The 13,669-nt window shown below is 34.9% G+C and overlaps 1 protein-coding gene across 1 annotated transcript in view; it reads right to left on the bottom strand.

Annotated features, from left to right (window-relative positions):
* The window catches only part of LOC111156589 (ADAMTS like 1), a 934,723-nt gene that overhangs the window by 751,766 nt on the left and 169,288 nt on the right, over nt 1–13,669 (bottom strand). The window lies entirely within an intron of this gene.

The following is a 13,669-nucleotide window of genomic DNA, read 5'->3' as shown; positions in this document are numbered from 1 at the left end:
GGGTAAACAAGGAACCTCCTGACGTATTTTGCAGAGTTGATCATGAGTCTGGTACCAGAATGGAACATCCAACTGCTATCACTAAAGCTGTCCCCCAGCCAATTTGTTTGGTGAGCTTCCCTAATTTTTAGAACCCTGATATGTCCAGAGGGTCTATGATTTTTTTCTTCGGCTCTCCAGGGAGGGTTACTTGACTATGGTTTTCCCAAAAGGAGAAATGGCTAGGCTGTATAAGATGTCACAAACTTAAATAGAATTATGTCTATGTATACATTCTAATGGGTTGTCTTTCTACAACATCTTCCCCATGGAAACAGCCCATGTCCTTTATTGCATTTGGCATTACGGGTGAGGTCTGCAAAGGACTCTTTGGGAGGCCAGTTTACTTTCTGCTTTCTTGTTGCTATGTGATTCCTCGGTCGAGTAATACTCTTTCAAGTACCATTTTTTTCCCTCTAGGCTAGACGTCTCCAAAAATTAAGAACACTGCACCTTATGCAATGGAAGCCTTAAAAATACACTATCGCAAACAATAAGGTGATTTTTATTTTGCAGTATTAAGTGAAACAAAGTGCGTAGCCTGGAAGGTAGTAAAAACATGAACAAAGATTCTGCCTTTCCTTTTCTTTCCAAGCCATTCCATCAAGATGCTGTCAGTCTGAACAAGGATAGCCAAATCTAGATTATCCTTACCGATCAAGGTCATGGACAATTAACCCTCACAGATCATAGACTCATATAAAGTCAGAGCTAGAAAGGAAGTCAGGGAATGCTTAGTCCAATTCGTTTGTTTCACAGGTGAGGTAATCGAGTCAGAGAAGTTAAGTGCCTTGCAAGTCCACATACCTAATAAGGGTTAGAGCCTAGAATTGAGTTTCTGACTCACAGTTCCCTTCTCTCTTTGTACTCTTTCTCATGGATTATTTCCACAGGCTTTATTCTTTTTATTTATCTTGATTTTATTCATTTTGACATATCACCTCGACTGCTTTTCCCAAAATAAAAATTCTTAGGGACATAAATGCTGAATAAACCGTAACTCCCCCTTTTGAGGTGAAACCATCCTTCACTACTCTGCTCCTGTTGACCCTGTTTGGAGCATCATCGTGTAAGTGAGAGAGTGACAAATGGGCCCCGGAGGATGAAGAAAGCAAGGGGTGCTCATGATTCATGAGTAGAATATGCAAAAACATGAATAATCTCATTTCAGCAATTACAGAAGTGATCCGACACCTCCACGGAAGGAGCAGGCAGGACACCAGAAGTATGGGTGGACTCAAAATGGAGACCATGGAGACTGGGCCCTTTAGTGCTAAGCACTATAGAACCTTCATAATTAGGAGAGTTCCTTGTCCCAGGCTTCATCTTTCTATTTCTATGAAAAGTTCTGTCAGTTAAGTAGGGGGAAAATGAAATGGATAATTACAACTATGCCAGTGGTATATCTATCACATGTGGTTCAAGGAGATCATTGAAAAGAGAAGTGGGATTATGGGAATTGGGAAATATGGCCCCATAGCTCTGGGAAGAGCTGTGTGAACTCGAGAGGGAATAAAGCTCCCTCAATCTAAGTTTCCCATAAGATGAAGAGACTGAACAATTAGTTTCCTAAAGCATCTTCTAAATAACACAAGTTCCTCTGGTGGTTAATTTATTGAATGCGCACACACATGATATATGTACACACATGATCAAGTAAGTCTGAGAAACTTTGGGTTATAAAAAGTCAAACCAACTTCATCACTAGGAAAATCCAGAGCCTTCAATATGTTAATAAACATGTATATATCCAAAGTAAGGAGGATGGCATACAGCCCTAAAAAATTCTCATTTACAGACTACCTGTGGGACTAGCAATGCACAGGACACACATTCACAACACTGGCCTAGAAGACAGCTGATGCTTCTTCTAGCTCTTAAGTTCTTAAATATGATTTTGTGGAATATAGGTTGAAGGATCTGAATTTCACTTCAAAAAAGTTGCCCGGTTCACATGCATTGCTCTTTTTATAGCCAGCACTCGAATGTTACTATAAACCTGTAATGATAGATACTTTATAGCGGGTAAGCCTAAAATATGCATTCTCACACTATAAAATTATTGATCAAGCAGGGAGTGTAATCCTGAGATGCCTACTTGCTGTAGGAACTTGAGATAATTTTGTATCTATTTGTCAGAAATTCATAGTGCTGGCCTGAGGGGAAAGTGAAACAAAGTTGAGCTCTATTCTCTTGCTCAGATTATTTCTTAAAATACATTCATGTTTGTGACATCATAAAAATCCTCAGAAAAGATTATCATCTCATGAGAGAACACAGTTATAGGTATCCAACCCTGATTTTAAAAATATATGTAGCATGTAATGAGCTTAGAAAGTCATATGTTTTACTGCAAATTGTCCCTAAAATTATCAGTTAGCTTAGTCCTAAGCATGTAAAATATTTATAATGAAAAACCCAGATGTCTTTAATTTTTCAATGAAAAAAGTGTTTTCCTGACCTTCCACAATGTAATTTGTTACATATCATTAAGGATCTCTTTCTCCTGGAAATTTTTGGCATCTGTGCTTATTATGAAATAGCCCAGGAATACAGAGAAACCATTTCTCATTACACAGCCTACTTTTCAGACAACAGACAAAAAAGTGACATGTGTACACATACAGGGAGAAGAGAACACTCATCGTCAAGGGCATCAGCTCAAACCTAAACAAAACCAATCAGCTTTGTCATAATCAAGTTTGAAATTTTCATAACTGTGGGCTCCATAACTCTGTACTCTGTCATCTTTGACCCACCTTGCACACAGAATTATCTTTTAGCTCTGATCACATAAATCTATTACTTGAAAAGTTCAGAAAGATCCCTGTAACCTACAAAATTAAGTACAGATTCCTCTACCTGCCATTCACCCCTGATAACATGTATACACTTTCTAGAGTAATGCTCACAACCTCCTTACACATGTCACATATTCAAGCCAGGCTGGTCTATTTGACACTGCAAGGTACTTCTGGTACTTTTGTTCAAGCCAGTCCCTCCTGCTGGATGGTCTGCTCTGTTCTTTCTTCAGTTTCCACTGCCATATCCTACTGGTCAAAATCATATTAATCATCTAAGACATTGATCACTTCTAACTCTTCCATGAATCATTCTGTTGCCTTCATACAGATGTGATCACTAACTAACTGAACCAATACTTCCTCCCTACCTTAACGCTTTTATGAAGCATTTATGATCTGCCAGGTTTATATATGATGCATAGGAAAAAGACCATGATTTATCATGTCTTTATCTCAGGCACTTGGTAAATAATATTTTCAGAAATAAGTGAATTTCAAGACTTGTGTATCAAATAAAGGACATACATGAACACTTTAAAAAAATCTGAATATGTAAAAAAAAATCACCTTAAGTTAGAAGGTAGCAAATTGCATTCATAAGGATTTAGAATGGCATCCTTTTAAGGAGTTTATTCAGTAAATCTAAAAAAATGATACATTTTTAAAAAATATTACGTGACACTTTTCCTAAGAAGCACTCAATGAACAGGCTAGTGAAACATAAAAATACTTTCACATAATTTTAGGTTAAATGAAAATTTCTATCCCTACCCTAAATACAGCAAGTTTTGCTTATGTGTCCCTGACTTCTTTATCACCACCATCTATTCCATACATAGAACAACCATTTTACCAGGAAGAACACTAATGTGAGACAAGGAGCCCCACCCTCTGATTTTGTATCATCACAAGAGCTAAGGGCTAGCTAGTCCTTCCTCTCTTCTGATCAGGTAGATTCTTGAGTATGCCTTTCCTTCTTACTTGAACATAGCACATTTGTTTACTCCAACCTAGAACAACTGTCTTCCTTGCCTTATCTCTGCATCTCTTAAACTTCTACTCCCTGCCTTTTCATCCAAATTCAGGGTGATTCTCCTTCCCAGGACCTATACTGGACCAGAACAAGAGCTCTGAGAAGAGGCTCAACTGACAGATATTTTGATAACATTGTGCTATTGAGGGCAAGTATTTTTCACACTCTTCAAGGAATATTGTTTACATTTCTCTTTGTTTGATTTCCCTTAGAATCCATATTTAAATAACCATACAACATAGGAACTCTAGAAAGAGTGCAAAAATCATGGTGGTCTTAAGAAGTCAATATATCTAGATGGAAGAAAAGGAGGGAAGGAGAGAGGGAGGAAGGAAGGGGAAAAGAAATCACATAGACAACACAGATATCAAAAATAGGTAACCAGGTATCCCTGTGATTCCCCAGCCATGATAAGGACAAGCCAACAACAGTAAAAGCAAAACACAACAAAAGCCTGGTAATATTTATGTAAAAGACAGCACAGAGAAAAATGGGATATTTGAAACACCACAGAAGAGAAGAATCCCAAAATATCCAACAGGTATTTAAAAGCTGAAACTGAGAGGGGTCTAATCAATCCAATAATAGGTGAGTACAAGGGGCTAATGGTAAGGGGCCAGCCTGCAGACACTCAAAACTAAGCAGCCAGGACTCCCTCCCAGGACAGTGCTCCACACTGAAAATAGACTACTGGGAATGGAATCAAAATTGAGCAGCAAAAGGGAAACAAAGGTGAAGGAAAGAGAAGGTCACATAAGAAAATGGAGGAGGGCAATAAATACAATCAGGAAATTTCAGAAAGCAAGTTGCTACCTTTAATTTTTTAATTAGGCATCATTCAATATATGTTTATTAGCCTTCTTAACTGCAAGTCTACCCTTTATGTATTTTTTTTCTTCTTTCTCTCATACCTCAGAGGATGAAAAATCCCTTCATTTCCTCATGTTCCCTTTGTTTCTCACTTAATCTCTCTCTTTAGCATCTTCTATTTTTCTCTTTTCACAGATTTTTTTCCTCTTGGCTTCCAAACATAATCAGATTGCAACTATCTTAGAAAAAAAAAAGATTTTATTCAACTCCACCATTCACATCGACTCGTCGCTCGTTCTCTCTACCCCTACACTCACTTTTCAGACAAGGATTTCACACTTGCTGCTCTCACCTCCTTTAACCAACCGTATCAGCGATTTTACTGAGCCCTTATTTTACTAACTTGCTTTACGTCATTTTAAATCTTGTTGCCATCTCTTTTCAGTCACAATTTTCTCTTAACTCCCAAGGCACCATCCCATTTCTCTTTTTAAATCTAGGACTAACTTCTTTTTCAAGCTTTTTTTTCTTTTCTTTCCCCTTTCTTTCCTTTTTCTTTCCTTTCCTTTTTCCTTTCCTTTCTCTTTCTCTTTTCCTTCCTTCCTTCCTTCATTCCTTCCTTCCTTATCATCTTTAGCCAGAAAGTATGGATTTCCAGCAATTTCTGGTTTTGGACCTTTGTTCTTTTTCTTCACTTGTTCCTTTGGAAATCTCATCCATCCCAAATATTTCAGCTATTGCCTCCATGTAAATAACTCCCAAATCAGTTTCACTAATAGAGATGTCTCATTTAAAAACCAGTCTTTCACTTGTACTTTGCCATATTCTTTAATAGCACATAAAAACCAACAGAAGATAGAGCTCTGTCAAGTTAGAAAAACTATCTTGATGCTCCTTCTAAAAGATCAGGGAAATGAGTTTTACATAAAAATGAGTAACATAAAAATATTGAGGTCAACTCCCACACAAAGTTATTGAAGAAAAAAAAATAGAGAAAGAAAGTGAATGACTCTACCACAGAGAAAGAAAATATACCTAAAAGACATATCCACGGAACAGTTTAAAACTGTAATGTTCTATTTAACTAGCTAGGCTATCTATTTAGCTAGTCTAAAGCATATTAAGAAAATAAAACCACACACAAAGGAAAACAAAAATGAGAATTAGGAAAACTCAGAAATGAAATAATTACATCCTTCTGATGTAATTATTTCATTTCTGAGTTTTCCTAATTAGAATTATAAGAAAAATTATATCAGAAATAAAATTAAATTAGAAGGAATACAAACATGGTGACAAGAGATAAGATCTTAATATAAAGGCAAGGTACAAAAAGAGAACTTTTAAAAGGAAAAAGGAAAAAAATAAGGAAAGAAAGGGGATTCAAGAGAAAGTGACAAATATTGAACCCAGTCAAAGAAAATCCAAAATGTAAATGAGTCTCTGAAGAAAACCACAAGAAGAGGATGAAAAAAAAAATACTAAAACAATGTATTTTTTAAAAGGTTCCTGAAATTAAAGGAAACTATGGAAGCTTCCTATTAAAAGAACATAACCCATATTAGACAATACTAATGTTCAGAATGACCAAGACATACTCTGGTGAGATTACTGGACTTTATGTCTAAAAAAAATCCACTTAGCATTGAAGAAAAAAGCCAGTAACTTACATGGGAAAGAAAACTAGATTATCATCAGAATTCTTCAAGAGAAGCATATTTAAATACTTGAAGACAGAAAATGTGAGCTGAGGATGTCATATAGCAAAACTGACTTTCAAATATAAAGGGCACACATATACAAAATTGTCATCTACATGCAAAAACTCATGGAATGGACTTCAACTTCCAGGCATGATGAAATAAACTAACCAGTCCTTCTAGTTTAATGATAAAACCAAACAAAATATATAAGGCAACTATTTTCAGACAATGATCAACAAACAGCTTACCACTGTGATTCCTGAGATAAGGGAAGCTCACAAAGTGAGCCCCAGAACAGACCTGACCCTTACATAGGTGCATTTCTCAATTCCCTAATACAGTTCAGTGAGTTGGAGTCCAGCAGAGCACTGTGGTCCTGTGGAGATTAGGAGGCCTGGATCAGAGTTCAAAGTAGGCAAATTGGATAGAATCTGCAGGGCAGAACACCAGAGAAAAGAGAGGCACAAAGAAGGTATCCAGAATTCTGTGAGAATGTGTGTGTGTATGGGGTAGGGTTGGGGGGAGGGGTGTGCAGGGGATGGGTCCTTGTTGAGTTCTTGGCAAAGGGCTAGACTGTGCATGAGCAGAGAGAGACTATAGGAGCTTTGCCCAGGAAAGTATACCAGAATAGACCATATACTGAGTCCTAAAAGGAGTCTCAATACATTCTTTGCTCACAAAAAAATTAAATTAGGAATAAATAAAAATAAGGTATTTAGAAAATGTTCAAATGTCTGGAAATTAAATAACACACTTTCTACCATGGGTCAAAGCAGGATTCACAAGGGACATTTGAAATTATTTCAAACTTAATGAAAATGGAAAATATCAAGATTTATGAGACAAAGCTAATACGGTGTGTAGGAAAAAATACTGCTTTAAATACTTTGTATTAGAAAAGAAAATTTAATATCAATGATCTCCATGTTCACTTTTAAGATTTCTAGCTTAGAAAGACAGAAAGTAAATTTAAAGATCAAACTATGACCAAAATAAGGAAGACAGAAATAAAGAGAACACAATGAAATGGAAAACAATGGAGAAATATAGCAAAACCTAAAGTGGATTAATTTTAAAATATTAATATCAAAAAATTATTAAAATGTTCATTTAAAATATTGATATTAATAAAATTTTATTAATATTAATATTTAAAATAATAAAATATTTAAAATTTATTTTGAAATATCAATAAAATATTAATATTTAAATGAAATATTAATAAAATTAATGATCCTTAGCAAGATTAACAAAGAAAGACCAGCATGTAAATCTGAAAAATTCAACTTAAGACACAATACCACTTAAAATAATATTTAAAAAGATAAGAATAAATTTATCAAAATATATCTAAGTTGTCTTCATTTAAAACTACAAAATGATGCTGTGAAAAAAATTAAAGAAAATCTAAATTAAAAGACAGATATATCATGTTCATGAATTGAAAGACACAGAAGTGTTAAGATTTCCTTTCCCTCAAAATTGATCAATAAATTCAACACAATTCAAGTTACAATCTTATCAAGACTTTTGCATAAATTGATAACTGATTCTAAACCTCATATGAAAATGCAAAGAATTTAGAATAGTCAAAATAATCTTATAAAGAGAAGAACAAAGTTGAAGGACTTACACTACCTCATTTCAAGACATTATAATAGTGATTAAGTCAGTGTGGTAACAGAATAAAGATAAACATATAAACAAATTCCAGAAATGACCCACACAATTTCTGACAAAGGTACTAACATAATTCAGTGGGAGACTGAATCATCTTTCTAATTAATGTTGCTATAAAAATTGGCTAACAATCTGGAGAAAAAATAAACCTCAACCTCTACTTTGCATCATATATAAAAATTAATTGAAAATGGATCACAGAACTAAACCTAAAAGATAAAACTGTAAAACTCCTAGAAAAAGCATAAGAGAAATTCTTCAACACCGTGGGGATATGCAGAGTTTTCTAAGTATACAAACAAATACAGTAACTTAAAAAATAATAAATACATTTGTAAAATATATTTGTAAAATATATTTGTAAAAATATATTTGATGAAGGAGCATATCCAGAATATGTAAGGAACTCTTACAACTTAGTAATAGGAAGGCAAAACCAAAATTAAATTCTATAAAGAACTCACAAAAAAGACGTATGAATGGCAATACTCATGTGAAAAGATGTTCAACATCATTAGTGTGGAAAATGCCAACAAAACTACAATGATATATCACAACATGAACATTAGATTGGCCAAAATTTGAAAAAAAAAATACAGAGTGTTAGTAAGGACATGGGGCAACCAAACTTTTAGGCATTTCTTTTCTTTTCTTTCTTTTTTTTTTTTACATTTTTAAAACTTTTATTTAATTCTTTTCAGTGTAACAGAATTCATTGTTTATGCACCACACCCACTGCTCCATGCAATATGTGCCCTCCATAATACCCACCACCAGGCTCCCCCAACCTCCCACCCCTGCCCCTTCAAAACCCTCAGATTTTTTCTCAGAGTCCATAGTCTCTCATGGTTCACCTCCCCCTCCAATTTCTCTCAACTCCCTTCTCTCCATCTCCCCAAGTCCTCCATGTTATTTCTTATGCTCCACAAATGAGTGAAACCATATGATAATTGACTCTCTCTGCTTGACTTATTTCTTGCAGCATAATCTCTTCCAGTCCCGTCCATGTTGATACAAAAGTTGGGTATTCATACTTTCTGATGGAGGCATAATACTCCACAGTGTAAATGGACCACATCTTCCTTATCCATTTGTCCACTGAAGGGCATCTTGGTTCTTTCCACCATTTGGCGACCGGGGCCATTGCTGCTATAAACATTGGGGTACAGATGGCCCTTCTTTTCACTACATCTGTATCTTTGGGGTAAATACCCAGTAGTGCAATTGCAGGGTCATAGGGAAGCTCTATTTTTAATTTCTTGAGGAATCTCCACACTGTTCTCCAAATTGACTGTACCAACTTGCATTCCCACCAACAGTGTAAGAGGGTTCCCCTTTCTCCACATCCTCTCCAACATACGTTGTTTCCTGTCTTGCTAATTTTGGCCATTCTAACTTGTATTAAGGTGGTATCTCAATGTGGTTTAAATCTGAATCTTCCTGATGGCTAGTGATGATGAACATTTTTTCATGTGTCTGATAGCCATTTGTATTTCTTCATTGGAGAAGTGTCTGTTCATGTATTCTGCCCATTTTTTGACATGATTATCTGTTTTGTGTGTGTTGAGTTTGAGAAGTATTTTATAGATCCTGGATATCAGTGTTTTGTCTGTACTGTCATTTGCAAATATCTTCTCCCATTCCGTGGGTTGCCTCTTTGTTTTGTTGACTGTTTCCTTTGCTGTGCAGAAGCTTTTGATCTTGATGAAGTCCCAAAAGTTCACTTTCACTTTTGTTTCCTTTGCCTTTGGAGACATATCTTGAAAGAAGTTGCTGTGGCTGATATCAAAGAGGTTATTGCCTGTGTTCTCCTCTAAGATTCTGATGGATTCCTGTCTCATGTTGAGGTCTTTTATCCATTTCTGATAGAAGTATAATACGATAATCACTTTCAAAAACAGTCTGGAAGTTTCTTATAAAGTAAAATATACAGTTATCATCAAATAACACCAATTATATTTCTAAGTATTTACCTAAAAGAAATGAAAATATATAACTACCAAAATATTGTACACTGAAGTTTATTATCATTGTTACTCATAATAGCCAAAAACTAGAAACAACACATACATCTATCAACAGGGGAATGGATCAATACATTATGATATACGCCTACACTGAAAGGTTACATAGCAATACTGTCACACACAACATTCAAAAAAATTATGCTATACCAAAGAAGCCAGGCCTAAATGAATATGTATCATGTTATTGCATTTATATCAAACTCTAGAAAAAATAAATCTAACATAGAGTGACACAGCATATCAGGGTTTGCTTAGAGTAGGGATAAGTAACTGACTAGGAAGGTGGACAAGGAAGTATTTTTTGATGATGGAAATGTTGTATGTCTTGATAGTATACCTGATACACAAGTATATATATTCATCAAAACTCTTCAAAATGTATAGTTAAAGTGGGTGCCTTTTATTATATGTACAGTATACCTCAACAAAGTTTATAAAAAATATGCTGAGTAAAAGAAACTGATACAGAAGGAGTATCTACCATATTATTCCATTTATATGAGGTTCTAGAACTGGTAAAACTAATTGATAGAGATAGAAATCAGGTCAGTGGTTATTTGGAGCAGCAGTAAGAAGGAATTAATTGGCAAAGCGCAACTCAGGAAGTATCTGGAGTGATGAAAATGTTCTAACCTTTGATCTGGGTAGCGATTATATAATATACACATTTATCAAAACCCATTAAATTTTTAATGTGTTCATTTTATATAAATTATACTTCAGATAAAGATGATTTCTTTAAAAAATCTTAGCAACTATTGTTCCAATGAGCAAGAGTGAAGACTCAAATAAATAAAATCAGAAGTGAAAGAGAAGACATTACAACTGACACTACAGAAATACAAAAGATCATGAACAATTATACGTCAACAAATTAGATTATATTTATTTGAGTCTTTTTCTATTTCTTTCATCAATGTTCTATATTTTTCAGTATACAAGTCTTTCACCTCCTTAGTTAAGAAACAGATTTCTAGAAGAATAAATCCTTGGAAACATGTAACTGACACAACTGAATCATGAAGACGTAGAAAATCTGAACAGACAACTAACCAGTAAGGAGATTGAATCAGTAATCAAAAACCTCCCAACAAAGAAAAACCCAGGACAAGATGTTTTTACTGGTGAATTCTGTTTGTTTTGTTTTGTTTTTTAAGGTTTTATTTATTTGAGAGAGAGCATGAGTGGGGACAGGCAGAGAGGGAGAGATCAGACTCCCCGGTGAGCAGGGAGCCCAACGCAAGGCTCCATCCCAGGACCTTGAGATCATGACCTGAACTGAAAGCAGATGCTTAACCAACTGAGCCACCTAGAAGCCACTTTACTGGTGAATTATATCAAACATGTAAAGAAGAATTAATGCCAATCCTTTTCAAAATCATCCAGAAAATTTAAGAGTCCAGTGTACTCCCAAATACTCATTTCATAAAGCTAGCATTACCATGATACCAAAGTCAGATAAAGGTATTATAAGAAAAGAAACTACAGACCACTATTACTGGTCATTATAAATGTACAAACTCTCAACAAAATGCTAGCAAACCCAATATAACATCACATTAGAAGGATCATATAGCCTAATCAAGTGGCATTTATCCCTGGCATGCAAGAATGACTCACATACACAAATTGATAAATGTGATACACCACATTAATGGAATGGAGGAAGAAAATTATATGATCATCTCAATAGATGAAAAAAATCTGACAAAATTCACTATGATTAAAAACTCTCAATAAATTGGGTATAGAAAGAATATGCCTCAACATGGTAAAGGTCATGTATGACAGCCCACATCTAACATCATAATCAATGATGTACTATGTTGTACACCTGAAACTAAAATAACATTGTGTCAACTATACTAAAAATAATTTTTTTAAAGAAAACAATCCCATTAACAATAGCACAAAAACAAGAAAATATCTAGGAATGAAGATAACCAAGGAGGTGAAAGACCTATACACTGAAAGCTAGGACACTGATGAAACAAATGGAAAAGGTACAAATATATGGAAAGATAACCCATGTTCATGGATCAGAAGAATTCATATTATTAAAATATGCATGCTACCCAAAGTCATGTTTAGACCCATTGCAATTCCTATCAAAATAGAAAAAACAATTCTAAAATTTGTATAAAACTGAACACCCCAAATAGCCAAAGCAATCCTGAGATAGAAGAACAAAGCTGGAAACATCACATTTCCTAATTTTTTTTTTTTTTTGACAGAGAGAGAGAGATCACAAGCAGGCAGAGAGGCAGGCAGAGAGAGAGGAGGAAGCAGGCTCCCCGCTGAGCAGAGAGCCCGATGCGGGTCTCGATCCCAGGACCCTGGGATCATGACCTGAGCCGAAGGCAGAGGCTCCAACCCACTGAGCCACCCAGGCACCCCCACATTTCCTAATTTCAAACTATATACAAGACCTCAGTAATCAAAACAATTTGGCTCTGACATAAGACAGACCTATAGACCAGTGGAAAAGAATCAAGGATCTACAAATAATCCCCCCACACAGTCACACACAATTATTTATAAAGGAGCCAAGAATATTCACTGGGGAAAAAATAGTCTCTTCAGTAAATATGAACACTGGATAGTCACACACGTACCCAATGAAACTGGACCCCTATCTTATACCCCCCACAAAAATTAACTCAAAATGGATTAAAGACTTAAATGCAAACTTGAGACCATAAAACTCCTCAAAAAAACAGGGGAAAAGCTTTTTGACATTTGTCTTTTCCAACAACTTTTTTTGATATGACACCAAAGGTACAAGCAACACAACCAAAAAAAAAAAAAAAAAAAAAAGGGCAAAAAAAAAGCAGAACTACATCAAACTAAAATGCATCTGCACAGCAAAAGAAATTATCCACAAAATGAAAAGGCAGCCTATAGAATGGAAGAAAATATTTACACGTATCTGATAAAGAGTTAATATCCAAAATATATAAGAAAGTCATATAATGTAACAGCAAATAAACTTAAATAAATAAATAAATACACAAACAAAAACTGACAAATAGGCAAAGGAGTTGAATTTTTCCAAAGACATACAAATGGCCAGCAGATATATGAAAATGTGCTCAGCATTACTAATCATCAGGAAATGCAATTTAAAACCACACTATCACCTAACACCCTTTAGAATGTCTGTTTTTAGAATGCCTAGATATAAAAGCTTGTAAATATTTATACATCCAACATGGGAACACCCAAATATATAAAACAATAACAAACATAAAGGAACTAATTGATAATAACACAATAATAGTAGGGGACTTTAATGCCCCATTTACATCAATGAACAGATTATATAGAAAATAAATAAGGAAACAATGGCTTTTAATAACATAATGGACCATAAGGACTTAACAGATATATTCAGAACATTCCATCCCCAGACAGCAGAATACATGCTCCTTTCAAGTCCACATGGGATATTCCCAGAATAGATCACATGTTAGGTCAAAAAATCAGGCTTCAACAAACACAAAAAGACTGAAATCATACCATGCATCTTTTCGGACCACACCACTATGAAACTGGCAGTTAACTACAAATAAA

This window comes from Enhydra lutris, unplaced genomic scaffold (genome assembly GCF_002288905.1).
Source record: "Enhydra lutris kenyoni isolate GAN:26980312 unplaced genomic scaffold, ASM228890v2 scaffoldscaffold47, whole genome shotgun sequence".
NCBI lineage: Eukaryota > Metazoa > Chordata > Mammalia > Carnivora > Mustelidae > Enhydra > Enhydra lutris.
The sequence above is the reverse complement of the archived record's forward strand: the minus strand, read 5'-3'. Positions and strand labels throughout refer to the sequence as shown.